This window comes from Anomaloglossus baeobatrachus, chromosome 4 (genome assembly GCF_048569485.1).
Source record: "Anomaloglossus baeobatrachus isolate aAnoBae1 chromosome 4, aAnoBae1.hap1, whole genome shotgun sequence".
In the NCBI taxonomy this organism is placed as follows: domain Eukaryota; kingdom Metazoa; phylum Chordata; class Amphibia; order Anura; family Aromobatidae; genus Anomaloglossus; species Anomaloglossus baeobatrachus.
Window position 1 is genome coordinate 20822058 of NC_134356.1, and position 12893 is coordinate 20834950.

The 12893-nt window shown below is 51.1% G+C and overlaps 1 long non-coding RNA gene across 6 annotated transcripts in view; it reads left to right on the forward strand.

The window, feature by feature from the left end:
• LOC142302696 (uncharacterized) overlaps positions 1-12893 on the forward strand; it is a 138156-nt gene that overhangs the window by 39559 nt on the left and 85704 nt on the right. Inside the window, exons 1-2 of one of the 6 annotated variants that reach the window (XR_012752969.1) lie at positions 4018-4309; positions 7478-7575. The exons of 4 other annotated variants lie outside the window; for them this stretch is intronic. This is a non-coding gene — a long non-coding RNA (uncharacterized LOC142302696). Of the gene's footprint in view, positions 1-4017; positions 4310-7477; positions 7576-12893 lie in introns of those variants that run through there. One more of the 6 variants, XR_012752966.1, reaches the window with a different exon arrangement.

The window sequence follows — 12893 nt, forward strand, 5'->3', positions numbered from 1 at the left end:
GTTGCTTGTTCCGTGGTTGTCATGGTAACTGTGGAAGCGATCCAATATTTTTTTTTCGAAGCTGAAATAAGCAGAATATCTGCACTTGAAGATTTCCCGATATTTCCTCTTCTTTCCGTGCGTTGCTCTCGGGGTTCAGTGCGGATCTCGATATCTCTCTCCTCAGACATCGATGGGCCCCAAATATTCATCCCCAGATCGTCCCCCGAATGGAACCTTCTTACACCTGCGCCCTTATTCCTTCATGCTCAGGATTTCAAGAACTCTGGGAATTGTTCCTTTATAACAACCTCGTCTGAAAGACATTTTCCTAAATTGACAACTCCTCTCCTGGAATGTGGAAAATGAAACAGAAAGCAGAAAACGACACGTCCAATATCAGAAAAACGGCCGGTCCGATATCCCCAACATGAAGGATAAATCCACATAACCAGGCAAGAATTTCCAAATACTCCAGAGCTGCACTCACTATTCTGCTGGTGCAGTCACTGTGTACATACATTACATTACTGATCCTGAGTTACCCCCTGTATTATACTCCAGAGCTGCACTCACTATTCTGCTGGTGCAGTCACTGTGTACATACATTACATTACTGATACTGAGGTACCTCCTGTATTATACTCCAGAGCTGCACTCACTATTCTGCTGGTACAGTCACTGTGTACATACATTACATTACTGATCCTGAGTTACCTCCTGTATTATACCCCAGAGCTGCACTCACTATTCTGCTGGTGCAGTCACTGTGCACATACATTACTGATCCTGAGTTACCTCCTGTATTATACTCCAGAGCTGCACTCACTATTCTGCTGGTGCAGTCACTGTGTACATACATTACATTACTGATACTGAGGTACCTCCTGTATTATACTCCAGAGCTGCACTCACTATTCTGCTGGAGCAGTCACTGTGTACATGTGACGCTCCTGGACTATGAGGTCATCGCAGGGTACTGCACAATCTGCCCTTCCGTGCAGTATCCGCCTCCCTCTTGGTTCTGGGTCCCTATCTAAATGGTGTTGCCTCCAACAGTAAATCAAACCCTAGATACACCCTGCACCACACCCACCAGGCACACCAGTGGACGGCCTGAGTGGAATAGAGTCGCCCACTTGGGGGTCGGGGAGGTGAGGAGTGTAGTCAGTGAAGAGTAGTCAGTCAGAGAGTGAAGAGAGTGAGAGGAGGTCGGGAGCGGTGGCTCCTAGAGAAGCTGTCTAGGTTGAAGACGGTCGTCTGGGCCTAGAGGAGTCGGACCCCCGGTCACAGGGGATTGTAGCAAGGGGCCTGGACCTGTTGAGGACGGCCAGCAGCCTAGCACTATCACCGGTCCGGGACCGAAGGCACAATGGGGTACACGGACCGTAGGTCGGGGAGTAGCTTCAGGCAACCCGGCAATTCACCTGAGGAGAACGGAGACTTTATGATCTGTTCCCACCCGCTCCAGAATCGGGGCATTAGCACAACGAGGGGGATAGGACTTTCCAATCCAAAACGGTCCAGAAAATCCCAAGTGTGAGCCCTGAGAGCAGGCTCCCACACTTAGCCACAGTGGGGAGCGGCACTCGACTAGTTCCAGACTACTGGGCCACCACGCTGAAGTTAAACTTAGTGCCAGGAGGCAGGTCACGGATCACCAGGCAGCACTATCAAGAACGGGACCCGGACGAGCTCCCGTCAGAGGCAGCGGCACCCAGAGACTTGGTTTAACCGGTTGTCAGCGTCTGCTTATTGACTGAGTGAGTACGAGAGTGACCCCTGCATCCCACGGCATCCCACACCGAGTCCCGGGGCCCTCTCCTACCCGTGGAGGGCTACGACACCTTGCTGCCCCACTCCATCACCCCGGGTACGCCCAACGGCAGCGGCGGTACTCCCAATTACCGTACACCACGGGTGGCGTTGCAAACTATATATCCATCCCCCGTAAATAACTCCTTTCATTTGAGTTGCCGCACGACCCCCCGGGTCCAGAGACCCTCGAGCCACAGCGAACCCGGATCCGAGCAGCTCGGCTGCTTCCACAGGGGCGGCACATACATACATTATATTGCTAATCCTGTACTGGTCCTGAGTTACTGCCTATATTATACTTCAGAGCTGCACTCACTATTCTGCTGGTGCAGTCACTGTGTATACACTTTACATTACTTTTTCTGTTCTGATCCAGAGTTACATCTTGCCTTATTTACTTTACTAACAGTGAGTGCAGCTCTGGAGTATAATTCAGGATGTAACTCAGGATAAGTAATGTAAAGTATATACATAGTGTCTCCACCAGCAGAATAGTGAGTGCAGCTCTGGAGTATGTGACGGGAGGTAACTCAGGATCAGTAAAGGACAAGTAATGTATGTGCACAGTGATTGCACCATCAGAATAGTGAGTGCAGCTCTGGAGTATAATACAGGAGGTACCTCAGGATCAGTAATGTAATGTATGTACACAGTGACTGCACCAGCAGAATAGTGAGTGCAGCTCTGGAGTATAATACAGGAGGTAACTCAGGATCATTAATGTAATGTATGTACACATTGACTGCACCAGCAGAATAGTGAGAGCAGCTCTGGAGTATAATACAGGAGGTAACTCAGGATCAGTAATGTAATGTATGTATACAGTGACTGCACCAGCAGAATAGTGAGTGCAGCTCTGGAGTATAATACAGGAGGTAACTCAGGATCAGTAATGTAATGTATGTACACAGTGACTGCTCCAGCAGAATAGTGAGTGCAGCTCTGGAGTATAATACAGGAGGTAACTCCGGATCAGTAATGTAATGTATGTACACAGTGACTGCACCAGCAGAATAGTGAGTGCAGCTCTGCTCAGCTGCTGCTCACTGTGGTAATTGAGGTGTGGTCGCTTCTGATCCTGGTGTGTGCTCCTGAGCTCCTGAGAAGGAAGACCTCTCCACCAGGGACCTGCTCTCTCCTCCCCAGGGAGGGAGCGGGTTGCTGGGCATGGGCGATGGAGCCAAGACCCCTGCTTCTGTTCCCCGAACCAGGCCGGCGGGGATCAAGAAAAGCCAGCAGCCGGCCTGCTCATCTGAGGACTCGGGGGTGAGGCCCTTCACCAGGAGTCGCAGTAATGTGGCTCCTACTCCCCCCGGGTCTGTGGAGACCCCGAGAAGCCGCAAGGCTTCCAGCATAGAGGAAATGCCTGCAAGTGTGCATGATAGCCGTCCTTCCGGAGGAGAGCCGAGTACTCACGGAGGTGAGGCCGACCTTGCTGAGGAGGGATGGGGTTCGCAGCGACCCCGGGAGTCTGTGTCCACCTATGGCTCCCGGGTCATGAATCATCTCCGTGAGTATGAAGAAGCTAGCAAGACCATCAGGAGACTCCGGGAGGAGCTGCGCTGCACAAGCGCCAAAGCTGCCACAGCCTCCAGGCCCCGGAAGACCAAGCTCCTGGCAGAAATTAACAGCTTAAGGCTATGTTCACACTAGAAAAATGATTTCTTAAGAAATTTCTTAAGAGTGCACCTCTGTTAAAAAACGCACCAAAAACGCACCTGCGTTTTTGCCGCGTTTTCGGTGCGTTTTTGGTGCGTTTTCGGTCCGTTTTTGGTGCGTTTTTACTTATGGTTGCTCCCTGCGTTATTGTGCCAATTATCTATGGCAAAAAACGCAGTTAGCTGCAGAAAAGAAGTGACATGCTCATTCTTTTTCTTAAGAAAATCTACTGAAAGAATTTTCTTAAGAAAAAAACGCAGTGTGTGCACAGCTAATTTTTTTTGCCATAGGTTTTGCTGGGGAATGTCTGCAGAAAGGTTACAAGAATTTCTCAAGAAATTTCTGCAGCAAAAACGGACCCAAAACGCAGGTAAAAAACGCAGTGTGTGAACATAGCCTAAAGCAGGAAATTAATGAATTGGAGGTGAGAAAAGCATTTATTAGAGAAAAAAGTGGACCGTTTAAAGAAAAACTAATGAGTGAGGACCGGTTCCGGCAGATGGCTGATAACAGAGAGCAGAGGCTGATGGGTCTGCAGCCTGAGAGCCAGGTAGATGATGATGATGATGATGACCACCAGCAGAAAGCCCCACCTGGCAGCCTGCAGAGCCACCCGCAGGCCACGTGCAGCGAGCTTCCTGCGGGACAGGCGGCAGTGCCATCTAGTCGCGGTCCTGCTGGCTCTGGGGAGGACAGTGACCACAGCAGCCAGGGAGGGGCGCTAATGGCGGAGATCAAGCTGCTGGAGTCCCCAGTGTGCCTCCAGAACTTCCACCTTGGTGATGATCTACCAGAGGAGGCACCTGGGGGCAAGAGCAAGGCGAAAAAGAACAAGCCAAAGCCGCAAGAAACGGTAAGCTATGTGTATGCCCCCCTCCCTGTACCCCCAGAGCCGGCCGCAGGGTCAGCTTGCTGTATAAGCCCCGTTGCCCAGCCCAGCCCGGGTCCTGCTGTGGATTCGGTGCAAAGGCGCGGGGAGATCACAAAGCGAGGTAGCGAGGCACAGAGCTGCGTTTCTGCTTGTAGTAGTGGGGACGTAGCAGGGGATGCATCAGCCGAGAGGCTGGACAGTGAGGGCGGCCCGGCGGCGGGCATTCGGTCAGGCCGCGATACTGTGGTGCGCTCCCCTGTGGGAGGGGGGAGCAGCCCAGTGTCGGGGGCAGCTGCGGAAGCCTCGGCACCTCTAAATACTGTTACCGCTGATCACTCAGTTGAGAAGCGGCGGCAGTGTGAGGGGGCTGCTGGGGCTGAGAATCCCAGTCCTCCCACGAAGCCTCTGTTCTGTGTTGGTGCCGCTGGTCAACCGGATACTGATAGTGAGGATCAGCGGCACCTCACAACAGCTAAGGATCAGCGGCGCCCTGCTCAGAAGTCACTAACTGATGACGCGGAGGGCACTCATAAGACCAGGGGTGAGGGCGCCTCCAGTTCTATGGAGGTGGCTGAGCCCCTTGTGCCCGATGATGCTGAGGTTAACATGTCACCCACTCAAGGTACTGGTTCAGCAGGTGTGAATGTGGTGGTGGGGGCAAGTGAGGAAAAGTCTGAGGGTGTGAATATTGGTGAGGGTGCTGGTATGATGGATGGTGAGATGGAGGTGGGTAATGATGAGGTAATTACTGGTCCAGTTGTCCCCCCGGTGGTGGCAGCACCTGTCAGGAGTTATGCCAGTGTCACCGCTGGGGGAACCAGGGCGTCCTCCTCGTCTCCGGCCTCTGTGGACGGCATATTGCAACGGCGCCTCCTGGAGGCTCTAAAGAGGGGTGAGAGATCACTAAATGTAGAGGGTCGAGAGGTTGATCTATCCTTTTGGATAGAGAGGCATGGCCTCGGGGCCTTCCGAGAGCAAAGAGAGGGGGATACTGTGTGGTCCCTCCCGACAGCCGGGCCGGCCCGTGTGCGTAGGAATGTGGTCCATCTTCAGTGGAGGGGCAGTGATGCGTGTCTTCCACGGAAAAAAGTTGTGGAGCTCCTGCTGGGGATGGGCTTCAAGGCGAATGACATCTACGCTTTCTTACATTTCTATGGCACGACCGAGTTTGATATCAGCTTTGTTCGGCCGGAGGGGCTTGAGCTCTTCTGGTCGAATTATGAGCTGGTAAAGAACGAGCCTGGCTGGCGAGACTTTGACGTTCAGGCAGTGTCTCGCCAAAACCAGGTCAAGAGAGTGACCGTGATGACTTGTAACGAGTCGCTCTCTTGTTTTGACATCATGACGTGGCTTAGTCGGTACGGGGAGGTGGTGGAAATGCCGAAGAAAAACCGAGACGAGTTTGGTATCTGGTCAGGGGCCTGGACGTTTTTGGTAAAACTTAAGCGTTCAGGTGGTACGGTTGCCCACATCCCATCATCTGCCTTCCTGGGTAGGGATCGTATCCTGGTCCACTACCAGGGGCAACCGAAGCTCTGTCACAAGTGTGGCGACCCCACGCACTTTAGTGCAAATTGCACTGTGCAGAAATGTGCATTGTGTGGGGATGTCGGCCATCTCGCCGCATCTTGTAAGGAGATTAGGTGCCACCTGTGTGGTGAGTTAGGTCATCCGTTCAGCCGTTGTCCTCGCTCCTTTGCTAATACAGTCAGGACCCCGGTGGGAGAAAGTCGAGAGGCAGATTCTGCTGGGGAAGGGACTGGCAGAGGTGAAGGAGCTGAGGGGCCAGGGAGGAAAAGCAGGCAAAAGACGCCTGCCCAGCTGAGGCGTCTAGATAAGCGCAGACAGGAGAGGCAGGTGGGCGAGCCCCGGCCAACTAGGGTGACCCCTGCTCTGGATGCCAGGCCTGCTGCTGAGGCCCCGAGGGACAATGAGTTGGATGAGGAGGCCAGGAGGATCCACAGGGAGGAAAATGCCACTTCCTCAGAATCCTCCCATTATGAAAGTATGGATGAGGATAATAGGCAGTGGCTACAGGAAAAGCGTAAGCGCGGCACCAGGAAAAAGAAAAACAAGGGAGATGTAACATCTTCTCCTGCTCTGACTAAGGTACCCAAGGAAGGTAAAGCCGACTCCCCTCTGGTGGGTCTCTCTAACCAGTTCCAAGCCCTTGAGGACACCTCTTCCTCTGAAGAGGAAGACGAGGGTGAGGTTCCGGCCTCGGCGGTGCTTACAGGAGGCGCCGAGTCTCCTTCTCCTGGGGATGCCAGGTCCACGGGGGGAGGGACTGGCCCAGAGTCCGGAGACGAGGACGATAATAGAAGCAAGAGTGTGGGAATGGACGTATCTGTGTCCCTCAAGAGGGGGAAGGATTCCTCCTCGGAGGCAGAAGATAGGAAGGGGAGCGGGAAAAAGAAAGCCGTCTAACTCAATCACCAATGATGGCGGTACCCACTCCGTTGACGCTGGCGTCCATTAATGTCGCCAGCATTAAGTCAAATACGGCTAGATTTGCGGCCTTTGATTTTTTCAGCCGGGTTGAAGCTGACATTTTCTTTTTGCAAGAGACCAGGCTGTCAAACACAGCGGAGGTGTTTAAAGCCAAAAGGGAGTGGAGACTCGGGCCCTCTTATTGGTCTCTTGCAGCCGAGCCGTATAGCGGAGTGGCGGTCCTCTTTACCGCACCGGTAGAATGCCGACGGGTTATTGAGTTAGAAATGGGGAGGTGCCTGATCTTAGATGTCCTCCTGAAGGGACAGGAGCTCCGGCTCATTAATATCTATGGTCCCCAATCTAAGTGGGACCGGAAGTGTCTCTTTATGAGGATCAAGCCTTACCTTTTTACGAGTCGGCAGGTTGTCTTTGGAGGGGATTTCAACACTGTCACGAGACCCCGAGATAGAGGAGGTGCCAGAGGCAAGCTGACTTATGATAGCGTCGCTCTTAATAGTATAGCTAGTGAGGCTCGCCTGGTGGATGTCCACATCCGGCACACCCCGGGCCACGAGGGGTTCACCTATCATAGAGGTAATTGTAGGTCCAGAATAGACAGGTTTTATTTAAAGGAGGAAGCCGTCTCTTCAGCAGTATCTGTTGTTGAGGTGGAGTTCTCCGACCACTGTTTAATTTTGTTTTCTCTGAATGTTACAGAGACCCCCCGGATGGGAAGAGGCTTTTGGAGGCTGAATTCGTCTCTCTTGGAAGAAGCGGAGATAAGACAGTCCTTTGAGGATTTTCTTCAGAGCCAGGTACCCTTACTGGATCTTTGTAGTAGTAAGTCAGAGTGGTGGGAGATGTTCAAGGAAAGGGTGGCGAGATTCTTCCGCCAGCTCTCAAGCCTCAGGAGTCTGGACAGGTACCGCCTGTACCAGGGCCTGAGGAGGAAACTCGAGCATCTTGTCTCAGCTGGAGGTAGCCGTGAGGAGATCTCCAGAGTGAAATCTTTGCTGAGGAGGTGTCAGTATGATAGGCACGCATCTTTGGTTTTTGAGAGGGATTATGGGAAGTACCGCTCGCCCGACCCTTACAGGAACTGCAAGATGTCAGTGAATAGTAAAGTTGTCACAGGACTGATTGACAGTACAGGGTCCCTGAGGAGATCCAGATCAGGGATCCTGGAGGTCGTCAGATCCTTCTACTCGCACCTATTGGGGAAGAGGGATCTAGACTGGGATGAGATGTCGGCTTTCCTGGCTGAAGCTGTCCCCGAACCAGGGGTAGACCCTTCTCTTGATGTTTTGACGGAGATGATCACGGAAGAGGAAGTTAGGTTGGCGATTGAAGGGCTAGCCCTAAAGAAATCGCCAGGTCCAGATGGCTTAACATCTGAGTTCTACAAGACCTTTAAGGACGCCTTGGTTCCCCTCTTGACTGAGGTATTCAATGAGTGTCTTTCCTTGGGCACTCTGCCGAAGTCAATGAGGAGGTCTGCCCTGATCATCTTGTCAAAGGGTAAGGATCCGTCTTGCATTGAGAATTGGCGTCCCATAGCGCTTCTCAATGCAGACAGGAAGGTTTTGGCAAAGGTGCTGTTTAATCGGCTGGTGAAGTTTGCACCCCAGCTCCTTTCAGGGGCCCAGCATTGCTCTGTTCCGGGCCGCAGTACATTTAGTGCTGTGCTCTGTGTCCGAGAGGCAGTGGAGCAGGGTAGGGCTGGCCACTGGAAGGGGTACATGCTGTCCCTGGATCAGGCAAAAGCGTTTGATCGGGTTAATCATGAGTACCTTTGGTCTGTCCTTCTGAGGTATGGCCTGCCGGGGAGGTTTGTTGATTGGCTTAAGACCTTGTACGCTGGGGCAGAGAGTTTCCCGCTTGTGAACGGTTGGATTGGCAGCTCTTTTGAGGTTGGTTCTGGTGTTCGCCAGGGTTGTCCCTTAAGCCCCCTGCTGTACGTGTTTGCGATTGATCCTTTCCTTCGGAGGGTGGAGAGTGGACCGTTGGCAGGGGTCGAGATGGACCGGACGGCACCGGAATCCACTCTAAGGGTGGTGGCGTATGCTGATGACGTCACCATTTTTGTTTCCTCGGATGGGGAGGCAGAGTGGCTGATGTCAGAGGTAAATCGCTACTCTGAGGCATCTGGGTCCAAGATCAACCGGGATAAGTGTGAGAGTCTCTGGCTGGGAGGAGGAGATCCTGGTTTTGATCTCCCGGACACCCTTCCAGGACCCAAAGTTTCTGCAAAAGTTCTTGGCATCGAATTTGGCCAGGGGGATTACCCCAAACAAAATTGGGAAAGCAGGCTAGAGATCGCCACTCAGAAGGTCAACCAATGGAAGGGTTGGTCTTTGACCCTAAGGGAAAGGGTAAACCTGATCAAAACTTACCTGCTCCCTTTACTCATCTATCTGGGCAGCGTGTGCATCTTGCCGGAGCCTCTCTGGACTCGGATCTACAGTTTGTTCTTCCAGATGTTATGGGGGAATAGACTGAACCTGATCAAGAGGGAGGTTACTTACCGTACGAGGAGACTAGGAGGGTTGGGTATGGTCAACCCTGTGGTATTCCTTGTGAATACCTTCATTAAGATCAATATTGCAAACCTCTGGAAAGATAGGGCTCCTCCGTGGGTATTCTCCTGTAGTGGATGGTTTCAGCCTTTCTTCCAGGAATGGGAGACAGGAGGGCAAGTGAAGGATCTTCGCACACCGCATGGACATCTTCCGGCTTATGATACCCTGGTTCTGAAGGTAATTCGCCGGTGGGGTCTGGGAATGTGGGAGATTAGGACTCTGCCAAGGAAGCTCCTTGACAAAAGGGTTCTGTTGACCCATTTCCAGAGGCCTCTGGCGCTCAGAGACTGCCCAAGTCGGGATTTTGGGGTGGGTTTGCATCTTTTAAATTCTATCAGAATCCCCTCGAAGTTTTGGGACTTGGCTTGGCGCTGCTTCCATGGGAAACTGTGTGTGAGGGACAATCTGAAGTGTAGGAGCTCTGAGGATAGGAATTGTCCTCGAGAGCAGTGTGGTACTGTGCTGGAAAGCATGGACCATTTCCTGCTTCGTTGTCCCTTTAACACAGAGGTATACAACAGGGTGGGCGCCTCCATTGGCTGGCCTCGGCTGGCCGGTCTCTCCTATGCGGAATGGGCCTATGGAGCGTTCAGAGACCTGGGTGGTCGGGACCGCTGCACTTTATTTCTAGTTAGCGTAGTGGTTAGGTATCACACGTGGAACGCACGGTGCTTAGTATCGACGCAACGGAAAATCCTCCCAGTGGATGATGTGTTTAGGACCATACTCGGTGACCTGGTGAAGGTGCGCTCTCTGGAGTATGAGAGACTGGGCGCGCGGAGGGCGGCTCTCCTCTGGAGGGGCTTTTCTTTTAGTGTGCCTTAGTCTACTCCTCTCCTTTCCTGGTGGTGGGCTGCTGCTGACACCCTAGATTTTTGTTTTGATCAGTATACAGTGATGTAGGGCTGCAGGCGCCGAACCTGGGCTTTGTTGATTGTTTGTTTTGTTTGTTGATTTGTTGTTGGTTTGTATATATTGTATATATTGTGTATATAGATAGCGGTGTAGGTGTTAGGTTGGGTGGTGGCAGGAGGGGGGAGGTGGGTTCATCTTTTGGGACTTTGGGACATTGAGGTTTGGGTTACACACTGGCGCTGCCTGATCTGGTCCAGGAACGTTGGACATAGACTGAGGCATGAAACTCAGGACCAGCTCTCAGGTCGGCGCAGGGGTGGGGATGGTGGTCTGGAGTGTGGGGGGTTCGTTTATAGATTTAGTTTTGTATATAGTCAGTATTGATTTTATTTATGTTTACGCGTGTGTATATAAAGAAAAAAAAAAAAAAAAATTTGCCGTACAGGCTATTTATTTTCTTTCCTGTTTTATGTTTGCTATTTTCTTTGGCAGCTGGACCAGAAGTCAGTGATGTCATTAGTTATTATTGTGTATACATGAGGGTTGTATGTGATAATGTGTGTGTGGAGAGAGCGAGCGGCTGAACCAGGGCTCAGTTACATGCAGCTTTTCTGATTGATATTTTGTTATGTTTCTCTTATTGTTATGTTTTTTTACTTTTATAATAAAAGATGTACAGGAGGTAACTCAGGATCAGTAATGTAATGCATGTACACAGTGACTGCAGCAGCAGAATAGTGAGTGCAGCTCTGGAGTATAATACAGGAGGTAACTCAGGATCAGTAATGTAATGTATGTGCACAGTGACTGCTCCAGCAGAATAGTGAGTGCAGCTCTGGAGTATAATACAGGAGGTAACTCCGGATCAGTAATGTAATGTATGTACACAGTGACTGCACCAGCAGAATAGTGAGTGCAGCTCTGGAGTATAATACAGGAGGTAACTCAGGATCAGTAATGTAATGTATGTATACAGTGACTGCACCAGCAGAATAGTGAGTGCAGCTCTGGAGTATAATACAGGAGGTAACTCAGGATCAGTAATGTAATGTATGTGCACAGTGACTGCTCCAGCAGAATAGTGAGTGCAGCTCTGGAGTATAATACAGGAGGTAACTCCGGATCAGTAATGTAATGTATGTACACAGTGACTGCACCAGCAGAATAGTGAGTGCAGCTCTGGAGTATAATACAGGAGGTAACTCAGGATCAGTAATGTAATGTATGTACACAGTGAGTGCACCAGCAGAATAGAGAGTGCGGCTCTGGAGTATAATACAGAATCATACCCTTTAATGAGTGCTGGGAGTTCTTGCTGGGGGAGGGGAGAGGAGAGCTGCCATGTTATAGTCCAGGGGCAGAGTTGATGACCGCTGTGGTGACAGGACAATATGGAGCACTTTGTGTTTTTTCTGATTGAGTTTGCTGAGGTACGTGCAGAACTCTCGGCAGTCTCCGATTTTGATGCCTCTCTAGCTCCTAAATTTTACATTCGCTTTGTCCACCCCTGTAATCGACACTGAATATGGTGAAATTACAGGTCACCGCCAGAAGAACCTTTCATCCAGACTGTGTTATTTCAAAATTTCAGAGGAAGGGAAGAGCAGGGCGGTGACAAGAGGCGGCGAGGACAAAATAATGGCTTATTTCCTAAAGTATCATCTCCGCCATTCCGCACAAAACCACATATACATCATTTTCTTAAACATGAAGACGTCCTTCTTCCCGCTGGGAGGAATAAACCTTTGATATATAGAAATGTAAAAGATAACAATAGTGTAAAATCTAAAAAGCCAAGAAATAATTGAAGGGCGGTCGCATTTCAGAAAGCCTCAAGAAAGCAGCTCTACTATATACCGCCACATGGGACCGGTCCCAAGATAATGGACGGATAACCTCCCTGTTCTGACAACTCGGGATTCCTCCTTCCGCTGATTTCTGCAAGACAAGGTGTCAGCCATTGCCAATTGGCTCAGAAATGAAAGGATATTGTCAACCTGTGGCAAAGGCATAAAATGTAGCCAAAAGGCTTGATATAGTTGGGCAAATTAGAATCCCAGAGATACATTTGATGGTGATGATGTCTGGGCCGCCTTCCTAGACCTGTTTATGGACAGCCCTGAACTAATGCCCCACTCTCCCTCACTTCAGGGGGGGGGGGGGGCTGGGACAGGAGTGGTAGAACCAACAGATAAGGAAAGAAATGGGACATCCAAAACTCGATCACACAGCATGTTCACACAGAGGTGATAAGGGAGGAAAGCAAGAGCGGGGAGGAAACAATGAGACGGCGAGAGAGATCCACAACAACTCCATGCACCAAGCAATACACTCACTAGCAGGACTGGGATAGAACAGCACACTGACCGGTGTAGCAAAAGCTATAGTTGGCATTGGAAGACAAGCTCCTCCAGCTTAAAAAGGTGGGAAGGGACTGTGATAGGTCTCCCACAACATGTGATTCAAGAGCTAACCAGCAGGCTAGCAGTAATTAACCAAGGCCGAGGGTCAGGAACCAGGAGGACACGACAGGACACAGGGAGCAGGTAGAGATGAGATCAAGATACAGGCCGAGGGTCAGGAACCAGGAGGACATGACAGGACATAGGGAGCAGGGAGAGACGAGATCAAGATACAGGCCGAGGGGCAGGATACCAGGAGAGTACATATAGGATATAGGGAGCAGGCAGAGACAAGAT